A 23,521-nucleotide genomic window follows, 5' to 3' on the forward strand; every position below is an offset into this window, starting at 1 on the left:
TAACACCTACACCACCTGGACTTACCCCGGTTTTTTTTACAGAGTATATAAAAAAAAATTTTTATTATTAATTAAAATTAAATTGATTAATTAATGTATATATAAAAAGAAAGTATGAAAAGTAGTTTTTAACATTGAGTTAACCTTATTGACGTTACCTAATCAAATTGGAAAGGTCAGGCCCGCATTACGATAATAAGCCATATTTTTAAGTATAAAATATTTAACAATTAAATGAATTTCAAAAGTTTATAATTTAAATCTTCATTAAGAATAAATATACATGGATATTTTTCTCAAATAAAAAATACGAATATGAATACGAATGTGTAATAAAAATAAATGTAGGAGGCATAGAGGACAAAGGTTAAGGCCTTATCATCTCTAGAGTGTACAAAAACAGTCTCTGTCATCCTTTATGTACACAAGACGAGCATCAACGTCCAAAGTGTACGACAGCACTGAGTATAAGTAAAGAAAAGTATAGTAGTAGAGGAAATCATTCTATTAAATTCCATTTAATTCGTTATTTTTCATTCCTCAGTCCTCAGTCCTCCATTAAGTCTTAAGTCTCCATAAGATTTCAACTGATTCAATGAAAGCTTTATCTTAAGACGTCACATTAAATTCCATGTTGTCCGTCTCAGTTCAATGACTGACTTCTATTAACTAATTTTTTTTTTTTTTTTTTTTTTTTTAATAAACTTCCTGTCTAACTTAAGTGTATTTTTTTTTTTTTTTTAATTTTTTATGAATAATAAAGCTCTTGACACTCAGGTGAACAAGGTGTTGGTTATGAATATATGAATTGTCTACAAATGCCGGGTGCTAGACTTTTTAAAATATATATACATATATACATATATATATGTATAACAGTTACTAAATTTGCTGATAACATACCAGATGTTTCCCTTTTATATTCTTTACCCACTTCCATATATAATATATATATATATATATATGTATATATGTATATACTTTTGAATAAATTGCACATATTAAGCGCAAGTTGAATTTACTCATATTTATTTTTGTTTAAAAAATTTTTTGCTTCTACTTATTTTGGTAGGGGTAAAAATTGAAAAAAAAAATTGTTATTGTTTTGTAGACATATTTATATATATCTATTTATCTATTTGTACATATGTATGTGTATGTATATGAATGTATATATATATGCATGATGTGTACTATCATTATTAAAGATTGTAAATTATCACAAGGACGTTTGGTTAAAAAAGATTAGGATATCCTAGGCCATATATATCCGATATGACATAATACGAAATCAGCATGCGTAAGTTTGCTATCGTTACTATATACTACGTACTGTAATCATCGTGTATTGCTATGATAGCTTCTTGAGTAGAAAATAGAGATAGCGACAATCGGGCAAGTCCATTCATCCCGCATTATAAAGATATGCTTAATCTCTGCATCACCTTCTTTATATATTTCATTAACTTCCTACTTTTTTATTTTAACTAATCAACACACACTTGTGTGTTTATATTTTATTTTTTTTCTCATTAGATACCAAGCTGGTAATTAAATAAATTCCGCGAAATTTTGCTTTAATAAGTTTAATTATTTGCCATTAAATTTTTTTTAGAAAATTTTGATAACATTTTTTACTTGAGTGCAAAATATTTTTATACTTTTTTTAAGTAAAGAAGAATTGAAAATTGACTTCAGAATTTTACCCCGCGAAAATTTCAAAAGATATAAATTTTCAAATATCTACAGATATTTAACCAGTAAAAAATAATGATACTAAAGCTAGCAGAGGTCTAATAATTTTTGGATTTTTTTTTAGACGATAAACCAGAAACAAAAAATACTTGAAAAAATTGCACCTGTAGTTTTTTAAATTTTCTACATGTGCATATTTTTAGTTTTTTTTTTCTTCAAATTTAATGGTTCAAAAAAAAATCCAAAAATTTTGAATTGTCTGCTAACTTCAGGATCATAAAAAAAAGTATATAAATTTGTATATTTATTTAAGTAACCAATTATATACATTTCGTCAAGATAAATGTATAGGGTAGAATTGGTGATTTTTTAAGGTCAAATTGCGTGTAATAAATAATTAAATATTTTCAAAATATCGAAATTTACCCGCTGACTTTTTATTAGAATAATAATTTGATAGATTCAAAATCTGATTGACAATAAATTTATTTATGCACTGTAAAAAATTTTCGCAATGAACACGGATGAAATTCGAAGCGTATTTACTGAATTCACTTGGAGTAAAAGTCACTCCGGGGATTTTATTTAAATATTAAAACTACGAATCGGAGTAAATGCGGGTTCAAATAAAATCCAGATCACTCTGCTAGAAAAAAAACTCCCTATTGATTCCGCATCTCCGAGTGACGGAATGAATTTGGATTTAAATGCAACAATTTTTTACAGTGTAGTCAGTAAAGTAATGAATAATTATCGGAAAATATTTCAGTAAATAAAATATATAGTAGGGATTGGATACTGGTGAGTGACCAATGATCTTAGACGCTTAAAAATAATGACAGATAAATATTTTAAAAACACTAACTGTCCCCTAGAGACTTTCTTGTTATTGTTAAAGTTAATACGCAGTAAAACGTGTTTATATTGATGGTTAAACGGACGTTTAAGTTTCTTTTGCTTCTCGAAAAAATGCAAATGACCCCTGAGGAGTCACACAGATCATTTAAGCGCACACGTGTTAAGGATTCAGTAAATTTTATAATCACGGCCCCACCTCTTTTTACCCCAAAGAGAAAAAAAAAATCTAATCTTTTTATTTTTTATCAACGATAAATGAAACTAATTTTAAAATTTACCAAAAATTAAAATAACAATTTTTTCAAATAAAAAAAATGTAAAAAACTTTTAAGTAAATTTTCAGTTACTGTAAACTTTTTTTTTCAAACCAATCACAAAAATTTTACAAAAGTAATTTAAAGTTTAAATTTATTTTCCCTTCAAGTTTTTCCGCAATATCTCAAAACTTTGACTATTTTATTGTCCGCAAGTGACATTATTGTGAATTCCCCTCTATAGTAGGGGTCAATGTATCTCCTCTATGGAATAAAATAATCATACTTATAATTATTGTTAAGTTAAATTTTTTTACTTAATTTAAAATATTTATTGCAATCCGCACAATTATAAATAAATAAATAAATTATAATTAAGTCAATAAAAAAAACATAAGGGGAGTACGGGTCATCAATAACTGTTTAATGAACTTTTTTAAATTTTAAACTTGTTTATCTCAAATGTTTCTTCATCTTCATTTTTATAAATATACTTTTTCCTCTCTTCATTATAAATTTTTTTTTCTTTACATAAATTCGCGAGGTTTAAAATAAAATAATTCAAGTTTAGTAACGTCACAATATATCAGCTTGAAGTCAATAAAAATATTACTACACGCATATATTTATATATGTATTAAATATAAATGAAGTATAAGAAACGATGAGAGTCAGTAGCAATGATCCCTAATGAACTCTGGACCATGTCCCTCTTTCCTCTCATATATATTTCTCCGTAATTATATATATATTTTTTTTTTGCATAAAATCTGTTTAACCAAAACCCGACAATAAATTATTTTATTTATAATGCAGAATAATATTTATTGGCAATTAAACAATAATTTTTTTTTTTTTAGTCATCAATAATTCAAAATCCGTAGATATTTTTTGGACATAATGCAAGTAAATAAGTAATTAAATATAATATATATTATCACGTAATTATTTTAGCAGCATCCAAATATTTATACTGATCAAGTAAAACGATTATTGTTTATCTACTGCTCATTAATTATTAATATTAAATTTATTTGTTGGTAAAAAAAATAAGATATGAAAATATTTTCCTCTGTGACGCAATTTATTATTAAACTCTAGTTTTTTTTAATGCTACTGGAAATTTAGTAGTAAAATTTTAAAAAATATATATGTATATAATAATTTAATGGGCTTTCGAGAGTTTGTAAATGTCTACTGTATTGTGAGTGTAGTGTTTTAAATTAATGACTTTTCGAGTAGAAACTTAATAATAATAATAATAATTCGGTAAGATTTGGATTTAGAAGCAGAATAGAATAAGAAAAAATGATTAAGAAGAAGAAAAAATCGGTAATAAAAGTTATGGTTATACAGACACCAGACTCTCAGTCGCTTCTTTCTCGTTTTCTCCGTAATCTCAAAGTATTTCTTGTGATGTTTGGAGTCAAGAGGGTTAACCTTTATTTTTTACCGCATAAGAGGGATGTCTGAGTTTTGATCATTTTTATACACAATAATGTAAAAAAATATATGAATATATTTTACTGTTGGATTATTCATTTATTTATTTGCTGTAATAAATTTTATCGTTTAAATTACTAGTGAAATTTTTTCGAATGAAAAATAAAAAATTTTGTTTTGTTTAGATTGTGGATTTAATTAAATTTTTCAGAGAGCGAGACCTAATTTAATTTTGTTTGATTTCACAAAAGTCATTTTTTAATACAAAAAAATTGACAGCACGACTAAGTCTCTCAAAAAATTTTTTTATTCTGCCTTCGATTACTAAGATTTTGAATTTTCTACATGTGCATATTTTTAGTTTTTTTTTTTTATACTGTCAACTTCAAGATCGTATTTTTATGATACCAAAGTTAGCCGACGTCTAATAATTTTAGGATTTTTTTAAAAACAATAAAATATGAAAAAAAAAATATTTGGAAAAATTGCACATATACTTTTTTTAATTTTCTACATATGCATATTTTTTTTTTTTTTTTTTTATAATTGATTTTTTGGAAAGAAAATCCGAAAATTGTTGATTGTCTGTCAACTTCAGGATCGTCAGTTACCTGACGTCTAATAATTTTTGAATTTTTTTTTCAAACGATAAACTGTAAAAAAAAAAATTATTTGAAAAATTGCACCTACAGATTTTTTAATTTTCTACACGTGCATATTTTTATTTTTTTTAAATTATATCGTTGAAAAAAAATTCGAAAATTGTTAACTGTCTGCTGGTTTCAGAATCGTGAATTTTTTCATATTTTATTGATAGAATCAAATAAGTTTTTAAATTTTGCTTCCACAAATAATTTTGTTCTGAAGCGAGACAAGTTCTGGACCCCAGTTTCCCATAAATCCCCATAGTTTCTTATTATATAAGAACGTAAACAAAATTTTGGCTTGAGATTTTTAATAGACTTTTTTAAAGACCGCGAAAGTAAATATTAAAGTGTGGCGAGAATAAAATAATCTATCTCTTTTTTTCTCATATATCTTAACAAATATATATGTATTAATATTTCCATCTTTTTCCTTTATTTTATATTTAACTATTATTTTAGGATCATTACTCTACTCCATCACTATTAAGAAAAACAATTATTTAACTATTACGTAATAAATAAACCGGAAAAATAAGGAACCGCAATTATTTATTTTTGAAAATAAAATTACATAAAATATTTTTCTACCCTTTTACTGTTTACTTTTTAAACTTTGTCGGCAGGATTTTATTACAAAAAAATTAAATTATATTCAATTATTAAAAATAAATCAAATAATTTTACAATTCCGGTTAATTGATTCCTCAATTTCCACGGTTCGAAAAAAAACCCCAAGATTTTCTCACGCCCAATCAATACAGTGGCAATCAATTATTCAAAGGTTAAGAGTAAAGTAATATTTTAAAAAATGTAATTTAGTAATTTCTGTCTCTGTATTTTTTTCTGACCACTTGAAATAAAAATGAGGACCTCCTAAATTTATAAAGATTTTTTTACTTTCTCCTCTACATCTTGTTTTAAATGTAACGTGAGTGTGGTATATAGCATACATATATATTACATTATATTAGGGATCGGGACAACAGTTTAAACCGAACTGCGAACGAACGTAACACAGACAGCGAGGTGTAATATGAGAAACCCAGCGGGTAGTCTTCGGTATTTTTTTTTAAAACGTGTGACAAGTGTATAAGAGGTCGTATTGGTTTAAATAACATTTTTTTTTCTCTCTTGTATTGAACTAGAGCGCCACTGACGACTACTTTTAAATTATAAGACCTTTTATATTAAAATATATATATATATAACTTAAAACATTTTTTAAATTAAATTTGAATATTCCCGCGCTAATGCTTGCGGGTTGACCGATAGATGGCACTAAATAAATTCTTCTCGCAGGTACTCGTTAATAGTAAAGTTTGAATATATAAAGGAAATTAAATAAAGACCCTCGGGCAAATCCGTCAAGTCATGACGGATTACCTAAGGCTCGACGTAAGAGTTCTAAGTGTTACCCAGTCTTTAGGGTCGTATGACCCTATCGTTCTGTGGGCCGTGGGTATTTCCAATTAATTTTCGAAATATCTCCGGCCCCGCCCTGCTGAAGAGAGAAACAAACTACGCAGCAAACAAAAATACCCCCGGTGGTCAAAGACGTAAAAAGCAAGGGTAATGGGTAACACTTCGGAACACTTCCATCGAGGAGAAGAGTTCTATCCGGAGAGACGTAATGCAATCTCTATACCGGCTGGGAGTTGGTCGTAGCCAATAGGTAACTCTCATCTCATTACTCACCGCAAGGTGGGTAATCCTTTTGTTTTTGTGAATTTAAATTAATAAAAAAAATTAGTTAATGTTTTTACACGGAAAAAATGAACTATATAAATTGAAAAATGACAAGATATATAATAATAAAGTGGTCAGTAAATTGTATCATTCTAAATGGTAATTCTTTAATTTACAATTGGAACGAAAATAATTATAGCATAAATATTAAAATTTATTTTCTATGCAGGAAAATTAATATTTGAACTTCAAAAATCGTAACTTAAATATTGAAAATTTATGACACATATTATAAATTTATTGTTTAGAATTTTAAAATTCTCTATAGTGATACCCACATTCCGAATTATAATTTCAAACATTAATTTTTAAAGTTTCTTTTTTTCCGTGTAATAAAAATTGTTAATTATTTTTAAAATATGATAAATAAAAATATTAGAGTAATTAATTTTTTAAATTTAATAATTTAATAAAATAGAATTATTCGCTAGTTAAAAAAAATTTTAATTAATTACTCAATAATTATTATTAATTATTTTTGAATAATTAAATAATAATCTTAACATAAGATTACACATTTTTAATAAAATGTTTATTCGTGTTGTATATTTTTAATTATTTATATATATATATATTGAAAAAAAGCTTTTATAAATTTTATATGTACTGATTTTTATATATAAATTTCTTACTTTAGAATTTTTATTTAAATAAAAAATAATATAAATTTTCTTAAAAGTGAAATTCAAATATTCCCGCGCTCAAGCTTCTGGATTAGCTGATAGATGGCACAAAATAAATATTTCTCGCAAGTACTCGTTAGTAGTGAAGTTTGAATATATAAAGAAAATTAAATAAAGACCCTTGGGCAAATCCGTCAAGTCATGACGGATTACCTAAGGCTCGACGTGAGTGTTCCGAACGATACCCAATCAGGGCACGCCCTGCTCCAGGGATGTACCCTGCTTTCTTCGTAGCCGGGGGAGGGGTAGTAACCCGCCGCGAGGTTAGACAAATATTGGGTAGCACTTTGGAACACTTACGCCGAGGAGATGAGTCCTATCCAGGGGAGACGTAATGCAATCTCAATACCGGATAGGAGTTGGTCGTAGCCAATAGGTAACTCTCATCTCATTACCCACCGCAAGGTGGGTAATCCTTTTGTTTTTATGAATTTAAATTAATAAAAAAAATTAGTTAATATTTTTAATAATAATTATTAATTATTTTTAAAAACAATTAATTAAAATATTACATTAGTTAATTATTTAAATTTAATAATTAAATAAAAGATAATCGTTTGCTAATTTAAAAAAATTTTAATTATTTACTCAATGATAATTATTAATTATTCTAGAGTAATTAACTAATAATCTTAACATAATTTTGCATTTTCGATAAGATATTTATTTGAACCTTATAAATTTTATATATATAGATTTCTTGCTTCAAAGTTTTTGTTTGAATAAAAGATAATCTAAATTATTTTTAAACTGAAATTCAAATATTCCCGCGCCAAAACTTCTGAATTAGCTAATAGATGTCACTAAATAAATTCTTCTCGCATGTACTCGTTAATAGTATAGTTTGAATATATAAAAGAAATTAAACAGGCGTTTCGGGCAAATCCGTCCAGTCATGACGGATTACCTAAGGCTTGATGTAAGTGATCCTGGTGTTGCCACTCAGTTTAGTGGCGCACGCGCCCTGCTTCAGGCTTCATACATGATCCTGCTTTCTTAGTGAGCCGGTAGATATTTCCAATTAACTTTCGGAGTATCTATCGGCCCGACCCGCTCTCATTATTGTAGTAATACAATAACCCACTGGTGGTCATAACAACAAAATCGGGTCTAGTGAGCAGCACTTTGGAACACTTACGTCGAGGAGATGAGTCTTATTCGGAGAGACGTAATGCAATCTCTATACTGAATAGGAATTGGTCGTAGCCAATAGGTAACTCTCATCTCATTACCCACCGCAAGGTGGGTAATCCTTTTGTTGATTTCATTCAAATTAATAAAATAAACATAAATGTATATCTATATATATATATAGAAGTATTTCTTAGCATTTACAACAGATTTCTTAGTATTTAAGAAACCATTTCTTAAACATTATTTCTTTGTAATTAACAAATATTTCTTACTATTTAAGGAATGATTGTTTAATAGTTAAGAAATAATTTCTTAAGGCATGATTTCTTAACTATTAAACAATCATTTCTTAAATAGTAAGAAATATTTGTTGAATACAAAGAAATGATGTTTAAGAAGGGTTTCTTAAATACTAAGAAATCCTTCTATCAGTGTTTATATATATATATATATATATATATATATATATATATACTTTTATACTTCGATATATGTATATACTTATGTATTTCTATATATATATGCACATAGATTTCTTACTTTATAATTTTTATTTGAATGAAAAATAATCTAAATTACTTTTAAAAATAATTATAAAGTGAAATTCAAATATTCCCGCGCTAAAGCTTTTGAATTGCCCGATAGATCGCACAAATTAAAATCGGTTCTCGGGGACATCCGTCAAATCATGACGAATCCTCGCTCGTCTCTAAGCCGTTCCTTAGATATTTCCAAGTATAATTAGCAATGTTTGACGACCCTCGACTCTACTACCATAGGTAGTAAACCATTATTACGACGCGGTCTATCGATATCGAATAATGGATAAAGAGGTAGCACTTCGGACCACTTACATCAGGAGGGTGGGTCCTATCAAGGGAGAGACGTAATGTAATCTTTAGACTCTAGTCTAAAGGGAATCAACTAAACCACCGGGTAAAACTTCAATCCCTTTACCTTGGAAGGACCACTGATGTTAAAAATTGGAACTCTGTGGTGGGCAAAAACCCTTTTGTTTTTTTTGTGTATTAATTTAAAAAAATTAATACTTCAATAATAAAATGCGATTAATCGCTGGTTATAAAAAATTTTCATTAACTACTCGATAATAATTATTAATTATTTTTCTTTTCTGAATTAAAAATCTTTAAACAATTTTTCAGTTTTTTAAAAAAATGTTAAAAAAAAAAAAATTTTTTTTGAGTACATAAATTGATAGTCCGATTTATTTTTATAATTAAAAATATTTAAAATGATGATTAAAAAATAATTATAACCATCTTTACAGTAATTTAAAAATGATAAGACTTATTTATGTCAAAATAAAAAATTGATAAGTGATAAGGTTTGCAAATTTATCTCTATGTAATATAAATTATTTCGCAGTTTAATAAAAATTTTAGATTAAAATTAAACTTATGAAATAGCGAAAAAAATAATTTTATCAATAATTATTATTTTTTTTTTTTTATTAAGTATCTTTGAATTTTTAAAATTACATGAATATTGTGATTGATATCGTTAATTTTAAGAGAATAAATCTCACTCGATATTAGTAACAAGTGTGAGTATAACAAGACTTAAATAAAAATGAAAATGAGGCCAAGAAATACTCAAGAGTGTCCATAAATCAGTCATCGCGAGTCAAAGGTCGCGAGGGGACGGTTACTCTTCTCACCCCCACTAGTAGACGATTTATAAAATAAAAAGAGGGTAATAACTTCGTATAAACTTCTTACCGATTCAAATCACACTTACATACATGTAAAAAAAAAATTTTTTCACTTTTTTTTTACTGATAAGTCCGATCTTCATACGGACGATAAAATTCGAGACGTTAAATCTTTAAATTTATTGATGAATTTTTTCTGTACTTTCAAATTAAAAAACAAATAATTTAGTAGAGAAAAGAGAGAGTCCCTAAATTTTTTAAAAAATCTCATGACTAAATAAATTATCTAAGGGAATAAAACTAACTTGCAATTGATAAGAAAAAAAATCAACTTTTTTTTCTTCTTCTATACTGAGGATTATTTTGTGATAAAAATATGTATTAAGTAAATGTCCCAATTATTGATTAGATAAATATTGTATATTGACACTTAGTTTTATTATATATTTTTTTAACTTCTTTTACTACTAATAAAAGTCACAAGTATTTTAATACAATTTTTTTTGTTCACTGGAAATTTATTTCTGGTTTTTTATTAAAAATACAGTCGACTACCCATCATAAGCCTGCTCTTTATAAGCCTCTTCCCCTCAATCGGGAATCACTGAGTCTAAACGGTTTCCCTACTTAACCACTCTAAAGAGTTTCGTACTAGAGAATCCGTTATAAGCCTCGGTTAAAATTGTCTAAATTATAAACTAACAATAGGAAAAAATATCAAAATTAATGATGAAAATTTACTATCTATGTTTCGCGGATAATAATTTAATCATTATTAAGTAAAATATAATTTATTATTCATAATTATAATCATGGATTACATCCAAAGCTTCTGTTACAATTGAAAAGTTTTTTGAGCATTAAGTTGATCAATAAAATTATTATTTTAATTATTACTGTAATCAATACCGTTATCATTATAATTTTTTGCATTTAAATTATTATTAATGTAAAAAGATTAGTGTTTATTTTAGCGCTATAAGCACCAGGAAAATCGGGATAGTCGCGTATGTAACAAAATGTAAATATGACGTTTAAAATGATATAAAATAAATCAGGCTTATAACGGGTAGTCGAGAACAAAACTAAACGCACGGTAGTGGGAAGACTGAAATTACAAGAAAAATTTCCCCTGCGTCCCCTAAACCAGGCTTATGACAGGTATAGTCGACTGTATAAAATGAATCTGTTTAAAATTTAAAAATTAATTTTAATAATATTTAGGAGAGAGGGGGCAGAGTCGGCCCCATGAGGAAAATAATATAATATCATTAATTTGTTTTACGCGCTTACTTCTTTTTAGACCCTTGATACTTATTTTCACTTCATTATGCTGCGTCCATTAAAATTGAAAAATCGAAAATTAGGGGCAAAGTGGGCCCTCTAAAAAATTTCAGATTTGATATTTTTTATTCTTTACAAGTGTGATATTTGCAAATAACTATGAAACAATCGTATTTTAATAATATAAAAGTCATTTTAATAGTCTGCTGCGATATAAATTTTGTTATCTTTAACTTTCTTAATAAATTATATTTAATGAGCAGTTTTGGTGGTCTATTTTAGCCCTCATTATATAAGAAATTTCGATAAGCTTATTATCCGTCCGAATTTATTGGCGTATAGAAAATTTTAAGGGGCCTACTTTGCCCCCTCCTCCCCAATTACCGACATTTTTGAAATATTTTCATCAAACACTTACTCAATAAATAATTTCAAACCAAAATTCTCATGAACTTGCATTAGAAAAAGAGCTAAAATTTTACTATTATTTCTTAAGACGGCTCATCTTACCCAGCTTTAGTCTAAATAAAAGGAAAAGTACATACACATATATACATATTCAAATCTATATTTTTGAAAAATATTTATGCAAGGATTGTAGATAAAAAAAAACTAAATTTCGGCACAAGAAAAACTTATTATTTTTATTTTCTCAAAATTTTGAGTGGCAACGACTTTTTATTTGATCTCGTGGTCTAACTTTGACACGTCGGCATTGTTCTGAAGAACTCATGTCCTTTTGTCACAGTTTTCAGACACTCAAGCCAGTTAAGCAAATAAGACACTGAAATATTTAACTTTTTCTTGAAAATAATAACAATAAATATTTTTCTTACAGCCTATAGTCTATATTTAGTAAATATACAAACATATCCTCATACATTTACATATTTATTGTTTTTCCTGCTCATTAAATAAAGGATTTAACAGAACCGTCTTAAAATAAATCCCAATAATCCTTCCGAAAACTTGGATTTATTTTTTTTTTTATTATGAAAAATAATTACTCATATTAATAAATAAATTTTTGATAAATATATATAATATATATGTATATATTTGTATATATTATTGTTTAAAAAAATTTATTCAAAGAATTGTTGGTAAACTAAACTTATGAATGAACGGATTGAATGGAAACGAAATAAGAGAAGTGAAAAAATAAAAAAATAAACATAAAAAATAAAAAAAAGAGAAGAATATATATATATATATATATATATATATATATATATATATATATATATATATATGAGGCAGAAGTTTATAAAAGAGAGTGCGTGAAATGAAAACTACCTGAAAGATCGTTCGCCGAAAGATTGTGTACTAAACATTGGAGCTAAAGGGGCTAATGTTTGCGCCTTAGCTTTACGGCGAGGCTTTCATCTATATATGTATATATATGTACATATATATTGTGTGTAGATGTATTATAAAAAAATATAATGTACACTTTCATTTTTTAACTCTCTTGTTCTTTTTCCCTCGGTCTATCACTTTCTCTCTCTTCTGTCTTTAACTGCCACGAGACTGACGTCACATCCTGAGCAGGCGGACATCCGGTTTTGGCTCGTACCGGACTCCTAGCCTGGCCCAAGTGATAATAAAATCTACGTCTCATAAAATAACAATACTTGTAAATAAAAATAAATGTATAGTAGACTGTCACGAAATTCAGCGTAATTTTTTGAGGATTTCGATATCTACTGTAATACAAGTCCTCAGAAACTCTGATTAGAATTTAAAAAAATTGCTCTGGACTTTAGACATTTTTGACATTTGAAAAATATTTTTTTTTTCTCCAATTATTTATACTTTTGAAAAAACTTCAAACTCAAAATTTAATTATCGATATGAGCTGAATCTGCTCAAATTTGATTAGACAAAAGTGAAACAAAATTTTCCAAAATTTTTCAAGTTTCAAAAACGTTTTAAAAATCAACTGAAATATTAGTTTATTTTTTCCCATTTCTCACAATTAGGATTTGATTAAAAATCTATACGAAAGTGAAGTTAAGATTCGGGTTTAGGTGACAGTTCCACCGTCAAAATTTCGCAGGATGAACGCGGAGCGGATTATTGTTTATTTATTTAATCCTCTTGGAGTGAAATTTACCCCAAGGGTAAATTTTAAAATTAAAATTCCGAATCAGAGTGAACGCGGATTTAAATAAAATCTCGATCACTCCAAAATCACTCATCTAAAAAAACAGACTCTTTATTTACTTCGTATAAGAAGAGATTTTTTTTAAACTCCCGAATTCCGAGTGACAAAGTGAATTCGGATTTAAATTAAATCCGTATTCACTCCCGATTTTTTAGTGTAGATCTAAATGATATTTTTTCAGGTCCTCTGAAATTTTAATTAACTGCCAAAATATTTCTAATTATATAAATCAAAATTTGTTAATTAATTTTTGATAACTAAAAAAAAATTTCAATTTTTAATAAAATTTCTTGATAAAAATACAGTCAAAAAATAAAATTTCGTAGTATATCATATATATAGTAAACGAAAACTTAAAATTGCAGTAAGAAAATACTTAAGACCACTTAAGTTTCTGAAAATACTACGGTATTAGTATACAAGGATATATTTTGCGGTTTTATGGGCATGATGACGAAAAAGAAACGGAAGAGGTTTAGAAAATTTGAGAGAAACAAGGAAACTATGTATATATTTATATATATCTATAATCTAAAACCGTCGGAAAGGACAACGACAAATATTTGCCTCGTTATTATTTTACTGGCGGTACTTTGTTGCCCAGACAGGATTACGAATTTACGATGCCCCAAAAGGAAAATACGTAAGCGCAAGCGTAGGATATAAACAAACTTTTGTGTTTAGTGTTAAATATATCTTAGCATCTCTCTTCACTTAGTACTCACATTTTTAAAAGCATTAATATATACAGCAGTCATAAATGTTTTTTAAAAATTTTTTTCTGGCCACGCTTATTTTTTTTTTATTTAGTCTAGACCGTAGACTTTATAAAAATCTATGGGAAAAAATTTTTTCGAATGAAATTATTAATTATTTTCAGTTATTTAATTTCCATAGGATAAAATATTTTATACAATATATAAGATCTTGTAGTATCTTTTAAGTATTATATAAATATATATGATATACTGATAATAAAAATAAAAAATAATTATTTTAAAAAATTAATAAAAGTTCACTTAGTTCTGTACAGATGGCATCAGTTCGCAGAAATACTAATGTTGTGTTTACTATACACTCAAAGTATCCAATATATATATATTTATACGTACATATATATATATTAAAGTCACGCAGTAAATCTATGTACATATTTGAATTGGTAACACAACTACGTCACGCGTATTTTACCTCTTGCATAAGTACTGTAATTTTTGTTGTTAAAAAAAAAATTTTATTTCTTCAATTAATTTTTCATATATATTTATTTTATAAAATATATATAGAAATTCCTGAAGCTAAATAAGACATAAATTTCTAGACATTTTTTTTTTTTAATACTTCGTTACAGTTTGCAGAAAAATATGGGGTAAGTTGGTCAGGCGAGGCACTGCGACAATTTCAAATTTTTAGTAAAAATGAAAATTTTGATTTTTCAAGAGTTTTTGATCTGAATTATTTTAATAAGAATTTGAAAAAGTTGAAATTGAGGTAGAATGGGATCAAAAAAAATTTTCAATGGGCCGCACTGTTGGGTTTGGCCAACTTGCCCTATCCTTGTAACCATAAAAAATCGGGACTTATTTTGCTTCGAATTTCTCTGTATTTTAAAAATAAAAATCAAATTTGTTTTAAAATTTTTATTCAAATTTTCAAGATTCCCTTCAGTTTTTGAAACTTTCAGAATTTGAAAAAAAATTGCATTCGATTTGAATAAAAAATTTGTGAAAAATATCCTAGAAAATCGTAAGCTGACTAAAGCATTAGAGAAAATAATAAGAAATCTTGTCAAAGTAAAGAAACAAATAATAAAAAAATAAGAACCACTGCACAGCCGATCAAAACACTAGTTGAGAAAAGTTTAACAAAGGTATAATAAGCAATAACAAAATAAACTAGTAAATCAAAGCCATAAAAAAAATTTTAAAATAGCTTGCTGCATTAATTGCTAAATGGAGAAATTTTATTACTATGATTGAATATAGTCCAGTGCACAGTATAGTAGTACGCACATGAGAGACCTGAGAAGTAATTTCTGATCGACTTTACATCGTCTTTCATATGTATGTTATACATATATATATTATATATTGTATATAGAACAATCAACTACCTCGACGTTTCCTTATGGAACTCATAAAATATCGCGACAATCCGTTATATTGTTTGCCCTCTAAGTTCACCAGTGCCTCTCATTATTTTTATTTATTTTATTAATATAAAAAAAAAATTAAATAAAAAAATTTGTATTTTTATTTATCGCCCAATAAATTAATGACTTATTTGAATATTATATTTTTATAAAAATTGTAATATATATTACTATTTATGACTGTAAAATATATTTTGACGGGTGTTTAACTCATATAATACATATTGAAAACAGTCATACAAGAAAAGATAAATAAATACATATGGAGTACTCACAACTATTAGTTGAGGGGCGTATAGGGGCGGTTTTCAATACCCATGAGATTTTTAAAAAAATACGTGTATTTCATAAACAGATAATTTGAATAATCTTCGACGAACATCTTTAGTGACATGACACTTGAAAACATATCTCATGGGGCTTGTTAAGATTAATTGATTGTTAAACGCCCAGCAATTGGTTATGTCTAGGCCAGCGCAACATACAACATATGTGTTTTTGGTTACTAAGTCATTTTTACAAGATTATTTATGGGTGAAAATTATCATGACGATAATGCCTAGATAATTTTAAAAAATTTTCAATTTTTTTTTTTGAATTATATTAAAAAAAATTTAATAATTATCAAAGACCGGGTGAAATCAAATTTAAAATCGTTTTTTATTTTGTTGAAAATTTTATATTTTTTTGAGGAGGGGTAAGTTGGTCTTTTAAAAATTTTAAAGCAAAAAAAAAAAATTTTTTTTCTTGGATCAATTTTTTTTTTAAATTCGTATATTTTTGTAATCTGGGGTAATATGACCATCTAAATATTTTTAGTTTTTAAAAATAAAAATTTTGAATTTTTAATATGACTATTTTACCCCACTCTTATGCATGGTCATTTTATTAAAAAAAAAATTTGTAATTAATTAATTAAAAAAAAAATATAAAATAAAAATAATTACCAAGTAATTGACGTTAAAACTCTTGTACTTTTTTTTACTGATAAGAAAAAATAAAATTTTTCCCAGGCAAATAAACGAGAGCGGAAGCAAAAAACAAGTTTGCGTGGGTTCGCGGGCACGCTAGAGTCTTTTTACGAAATATAAATACAAATATATATTATTGTAGACATATTTAACGTATATTGCTTGTACATATATGAATATATATGTATATCCATGTGGTTAAATGATGAGCAAAGCTCATTAGCTGCCCTTATGCGGGTTTGTTATCATTTAAAATACAGACTGACTACTAATGCCCTCCCTCGAAGAGTATCGCGATTATTTAAAAACGATGCTAATTATTCAACTCGAGGACAAGCATTTAAAGTGACTTCATCAAGTGGGTCGTATATTTATTATCCAATAATTATATATAAACAAATTAAGTTGTTCCTTTCATTAATAGTAAAAGTCAACTGCGCAATATTTGATAAATTAATTAATAGATCATTATATTTATTAAAGATAATGTGATTTAAATAGTCATTCAAAAGGTAAATGACACGATAAAAAGTACAGTGAGAGTGTCAGGTCAGAGTGAGAGTAAAGAAATGCAACAATGCCGTTTATCTTCACGTCCTTGGCTAATCTTTAGTCGCTAAAAGATTACAATATCACTAACAAGTTACCGTACACCGAAGATTATACTAATAATCATAATTATATATACACATATATGAACATATAAAAAGTTATAAATACTACCTTAATTTTTCCGTAAAAAAAAATTTACTCCATTTTTTTTTTAAATTCAAGTAAAAGTTCTAATTAATGACACGATAAAAAGTTTTGAAATTTAAATTTATGTAATATTGACTAAAGATACGCAATTCTAGGTGCAAGTCTAATGTTCCGGACCCGGAGTAAGTGAGATCGAATCTTAGCGTCGGTGAAAGATATTTTTTTGTAACAAAAAAATTTTTTCGGGTAAAATGTATGCATTGGAAAAATATTGTAGGTATGCATAAATATATATACTGATATGTATACACTGTAAAAAGAGCGGTGTTAAAAATGGACTCGTTTTAACTCCGCTCGGTGTAAAAATGAAATTACACCGGTGTGGGAGGGGTAATACACCGGTGTTAAAAATACTGGTGTTAAAGCGGGGTAACCGGTGTAAAAGCGGAGTAAAACCGGGGTAAATTGCATCCGCTTGGAATATTAACTTTAAAGATCATAAAACACAAAAAAAGGCAGTTCTTTATGAAAATTAATAAAAAATATCGTCTATAAACAAGTATAATGATCGAGTAAGTAAAAATATTCACAAAGTAAAATATTTTAACACCGGTAAAGAATATCTACATTGGCGACGGCGTTATTTTAACACCGGTCTAGAATATTTACACCGGTGGCGGCGTTATTTTAACACCGGGCAATTTTTTTTAACACCGGTACAGAATATCTACACCAGCGGCGGCGTTATTTTCACACCGCTTTCGGGGGTAAATTTAACACCCATAATTTTAACACCTACACCGTTTGGACTTACCCCAGTGATTTTTTACAGTGTAGAAAAAAGGGTTTTTTGCCGCCATAAATTTTTTGCATTATGAATTGAAAAAAAAAAAATTTTTTGAGGCGAGAAAAAATTTCTTATGCCAAGAAATCATGTTTTTCTGTGCATATATATATATATAGATGTGTCATCGATATATTTTATGTTACGCATTTTTTTTCTCTGCACTTCGACATGTGACCGAATGAAACTTAAAGTAAAACATCATATATATATAATATATATATATATATGTTCATAGGTTCGCTATCGCCCGACAACCAACTAGCGATACCTTATCTGAACTAGTTGCATAGACAGTGACTCTCATTTTTTTTATTAAAAAAAAAATATATACATATATATATCAACTATTTAGTATAACAAATCACTAAAAAATACTTTTTATTTCTCACCACTCAAACATTTATTAACTCAACTTTCCTTCAATAAATAACCAACAAAATAATCAAAGTCACAAATTTTTTATTCGAACTATTAAATAAAAAAAAATCACAAATTATTTGAGCCAAATAAAAAATTAATTAATATTGAAATTCGATAACAAAAAAGACGTAAAAAAAATATAGTTTATATAGAATATAATATAATATATATGTTTATAATAAACTCGGCCACGACTCACATATCGAATGATAAACGAAACCATCAAACTCTTCAGCTGCACATTAATATACATGTATACATATATACATATATGTTTATAGTATAATTTATGTACATAAAAGTATTTAGTACATTTAACTATAAAAGATCGTATCAAATATCTCAGAAGCTTTTGAATGATGATCGTAATTGATAAGACAACTCATTCATTCAAATTATTTAATTCATTATTTATTATTTAACTTTATATATTTATATATAAGATTTAAAATTACTTTTTGGTTAGTATTTATAAAGATGTCTATATTATTATTAATATTAATATATTTAAGATCACCTGAAGTAGCAGCAATAAACGAAGTTGAAAGACATACTGGCACGATTGCAGTGTCTTAACCATAATATGCGGAAGGCTGTATAATAGTACGACGATATCAGGCCCGAGATAACTCATATCGCAAAAGTCATAATGCTTTAGTAGGCAAACTGAACTGTAATTCTCCTCGTATATTATATATTACACTGCTAAAGATACAAGACCATGTGGCATGTGCGTTTATTACCGTAGTGTACTGCCAGATATCAGTAATCAACGCAACCACATTCTGCACAAAACGTATAATTATTTTTATTATTAATTTTTGGACGTTTTTATATATATAATCAATGTGCGGCTGCTTTGTACTTTGAGTTATTACTGAGTTCTTTTATACATTGTGTTGATTATTACGAAGAAAAGTGTGTTTTTTTTTTTAAATATTGTTATTAATTATAGGAGTACTTGTTAATGAGTAAAAGTGTATGGTATGAAAATTAAAGAGAATATTTGATTAAAATTTTGTGATTAATTTGGGAAAGGTAAAAGTATATAAATTATTTTTTAAGTTATTGAGACAAACGTCTGTCAGATGACTGTGAGACAAGTTGGACCAACTTTGAAATTATAAAAATTTTAATTGTTTTTTTTTTTAGTTTTTTTTACGTGATTAATATTTTTATTTGATAATGATTAATGATAATGATATTAATAATAACTATAAATAATCGGGAGTGAATTCGGAGTGATTACGGATTTTATTTCAATTGGAATTTGGAGTTTCGGAGTCAGAAAAAAATCACTCCGCATAAGAAGTAAATAGGGAGTTTTTTTAATCTGGATTTTATTTCAATTCGCATTCACTCCGAATTAACTCCGGATTTAATCTGCTTTCAATCCGTAAATTATTTACAGTGTAATAATAAGAATAATAATAGTAATAAATAGAGATAAATGAAAATTATATATAGACACTCAGTTAATAACGTTGCCGGCAAATTAAGTCGTTTGGAGCACGTGAGTAATTTTTTACTGGCGCTTTGAAACATTGGCGTAATCTAACGCACTTCAGCAAAAAAGACTTACTAACTTTAAATTATAAAATGTGAAATTATAGAAGGTCGCACTCTAATCCCGTGTAAAAAAAATTGTTGAAAAAAGGTTAAAAAAGTGTTGACTATTCTAAACTTCAAAACTTGACACAATGACGACCTTTTTTCAAACGATTTTCAAACTTCTAAAAATGCACAGAAAAAAAAATTGACTTAATACTACAAATTAACATTTTTCAGTACACAATTCGTTCAGAAAAAACGGATTTCGAACTATTTTTGACCATTTTTCGTTTTATCTTATCTCAATAATATTAGGACATTTATGATTTTTCCCCGGAATTTTCAAAAGTTTAAAAAACGTTCAAAAAAAGTTCGTCGTTGTGTCACGTTTTGAAGTTTAGACTAGTAAACACTTTTTTAACCTTTTTTTAACAATTTTTTTTACACGGGATGTTCCTGATATTTAGAATTGCAACTGTGCTTTAAATATCTAGTCGTTTTTTATTTTTTTTTTACATTTTGATTTGTAGATCAAGTGAATTCAATGTATAGATTTGAGTGACTTTTCATTATACACGAAAAAAAGTTTTGGAAAAATTGTTATATTGCTGCACGGAGAGAACAATTTATTTGAGCCAAACAAGATTTGTTTCAGGCAAATAAATTCCATATTTGAATGGACGCAATCAATACTTATTTGAGACAAAGATATGGTTCATTTGAATGAAATAATGATTTTTTTATGGTTAATAAATCTGTATTTGAATGGTGGCACTGAAGCGCCATTTGTTAGCTACAAACAAATATATATTTGAATGAAATAAATGATTTTGTTCAATTAAATGAATCTATTTATTTGGCTCAAATAAATTGTTCTCTCAGTGTGCAAACTAGAAGCACATAAAAAAATCAGAGATTCCTACTCGTAGCATCCTACAATTACTGTTATTTCAGTAAAATTTTAAACTATTACTGTGAATGATACTTATAATTTTTGTAAATCTTTTATTCTGTCTATCGTAGAAGCTCGAAGTTCTTCGCTGTAATTTTGGAATTCTGTATCAAAATAGACACTAAATTTTGGCTCGAACCAACTTAACAATAAACAGAAATATTTTCAAAATTTTTTTGTTTTTTTATAATTTCTGTTGGATCCTTTTCAGGGCCAAATTATTTATTTCTCAAATCTTTTAAACAAATAACATCAAAAATGACCAAATTCGAGTCATTTATAAAAAAAATCTTCAACTCTACCTTGATACCAACTTTTCTATAGAAAACTCTAATATATATTTAGTCAGAATTCTGCTCATACATAAAAAAATATCTCAAAAAACTAGATCAACAAATTTACTGTGAAGTTTTTCAAAATAGAAAATGGTCAACTGCTTCGAAAAAATAAAACAATAATATAAAAAATTTTTTTATGTAAATTATAATATAAAAATTGAAATTGACGTGTCGATGACGTATAAATAAGCCGATATCAATATTATTATTTATGTGACATGTCGTAAAGTATGGAAATGACAAAATAAAAAAAGGAAAGTGTAAATATAAAGATAAAAGGGAAATAGTATAGAATATAAATTATATATACGTGGGTTATTCCTGAAACTATGTAACGATTAATGTACTAGCCTGGACTATTATCATTTAAATTATGTAACACATTGCACTCGCATTTTGACTTATAAGGCAACTCGTACTTGAACTAAATACATTTCATGAAAAATACTAAATATTAATGTTTGTTTAAACTTTTTTGTTTTGTTTACTTAACTTTTTATTTTTCTTATCATCAAATTATTATTTTCTTGCACATAAACATATTTATATATATATATATATATATATATATATATATATATATATATATATATATATATATATATATATATGTAGCAATATCACTCATGAATAAAATTTTTTCCTCCCTTTCCTTAATTTTTGAAATCCTACTGATATATATTTACGTTTTTTTTTTTTATTATTATATTTTATCAGTAGTGACGGTCACAATTTACGTATTGACTACTTAGCAGCCCATGTAACTGCACATGTGTAATTAAAAAATTAAATTATTATATGTATACACAGTAAGTACTGTACTCTACATGTATATGTTTAAACATATCAATTGACAATGCCAATAAACATACGACAGTAAGGAAAATTATTAAAATTAATTACTAAAAAAAAAAAAATAACGTTTACTGATAAGACAAAAAAAAATTTATGAGAAAAGTTGTAGTGGAAATTTAATTTTTTACAGAAAAAATTTAGACGAAAAAGTCGGAAAACTTTTCTGTGAAATGAAAAAAAGAAAAAAAATATTTTGTACATAGTAATTTTTTGAAATTTTTAGAAAGATATTATAAATTTTTTGTGTAGTTTATAAATATAAATATATATAGATATAGATGTATTGAGCTTAGGTGAAGGCGGAGCGAAACTGTGGATATGCCTTCTAATTCTTGACAGCGAATTGCTTCGCTTCCCACCAGCCGCCATTTTTCGAGTCATCTTTTTAGTCTTTTAATCTTATTTTATACCACATATATACATATTGTCAATACTCATAAATATATATACATATAGTTAGGGGAATCCGGGGCAGAATGGGATACTATAAAATCCGGGAGTTTCTGAGGCAAAGGAGAGACTGAGAGATAAAAAAATTTTTTTTGGTTCAAATCTTAGAGGGTGGGGTGAGTTGGTCATCTCGAACAGTGCAGTCAATTTTTTTTCAAGTGTTAATTATGAAACCGGGGTAAATGAGCCACTCAAAGAAATTTTATTTTTGCTCAAAATTTTGAAGTGACACCAGATCAACTTACCCCTCCCTCCTCTGAGCCAAAAAAAAAGTTTCTCCCAAATGATGTCTTAGTTCTTTTCAGATCTATGCAACCGGGGTAAATGAGCCACTCAAAAAAATTTTTCTTTTGCTCAAAATTTTGGAGTGACCAGATCAACTTACCCCTCCCTCCCTCCTCTAAGCCAAAAAAAAGTTTCTCCCAAATGATGTCTAAGTTTTCTTCAGATCTATGAAACCGGGGTCAATGAGCCACTCAAAAAAATTTTTCTTTTGCTCAAAATTTTGGAGTGACTAAATCAACTTACCCCTCCCTCTTCTAAATCATCAATAAAAATTTTCCACCCAAATGACGTCTGAATTTTCCCCAGACCTAAAAAAAATCAACTCCGAAATAAAAACTTTTTGTACTGATGATTTTATTTCTTAAAAATTTTTAAACCCAACACATTTCTCCCGGCTATTTTTATACGAGGATGTGGT

At 27.1% G+C, this 23,521-nt stretch overlaps 1 protein-coding gene across 4 annotated transcripts in view; it reads right to left on the minus strand.

Moving 5' to 3' along the window:
- LOC130672529 (box A-binding factor-like) overlaps positions 1 to 23,521 on the minus strand; it is a 59,627-nt gene that overhangs the window by 33,610 nt on the left and 2,496 nt on the right. The window lies entirely within an intron of this gene.

The sequence above is a fragment of the Microplitis mediator genome, chromosome 7, assembly GCF_029852145.1.
Source record: "Microplitis mediator isolate UGA2020A chromosome 7, iyMicMedi2.1, whole genome shotgun sequence".
In the NCBI taxonomy this organism is placed as follows: Eukaryota; Metazoa; Arthropoda; class Insecta; order Hymenoptera; family Braconidae; genus Microplitis; species Microplitis mediator.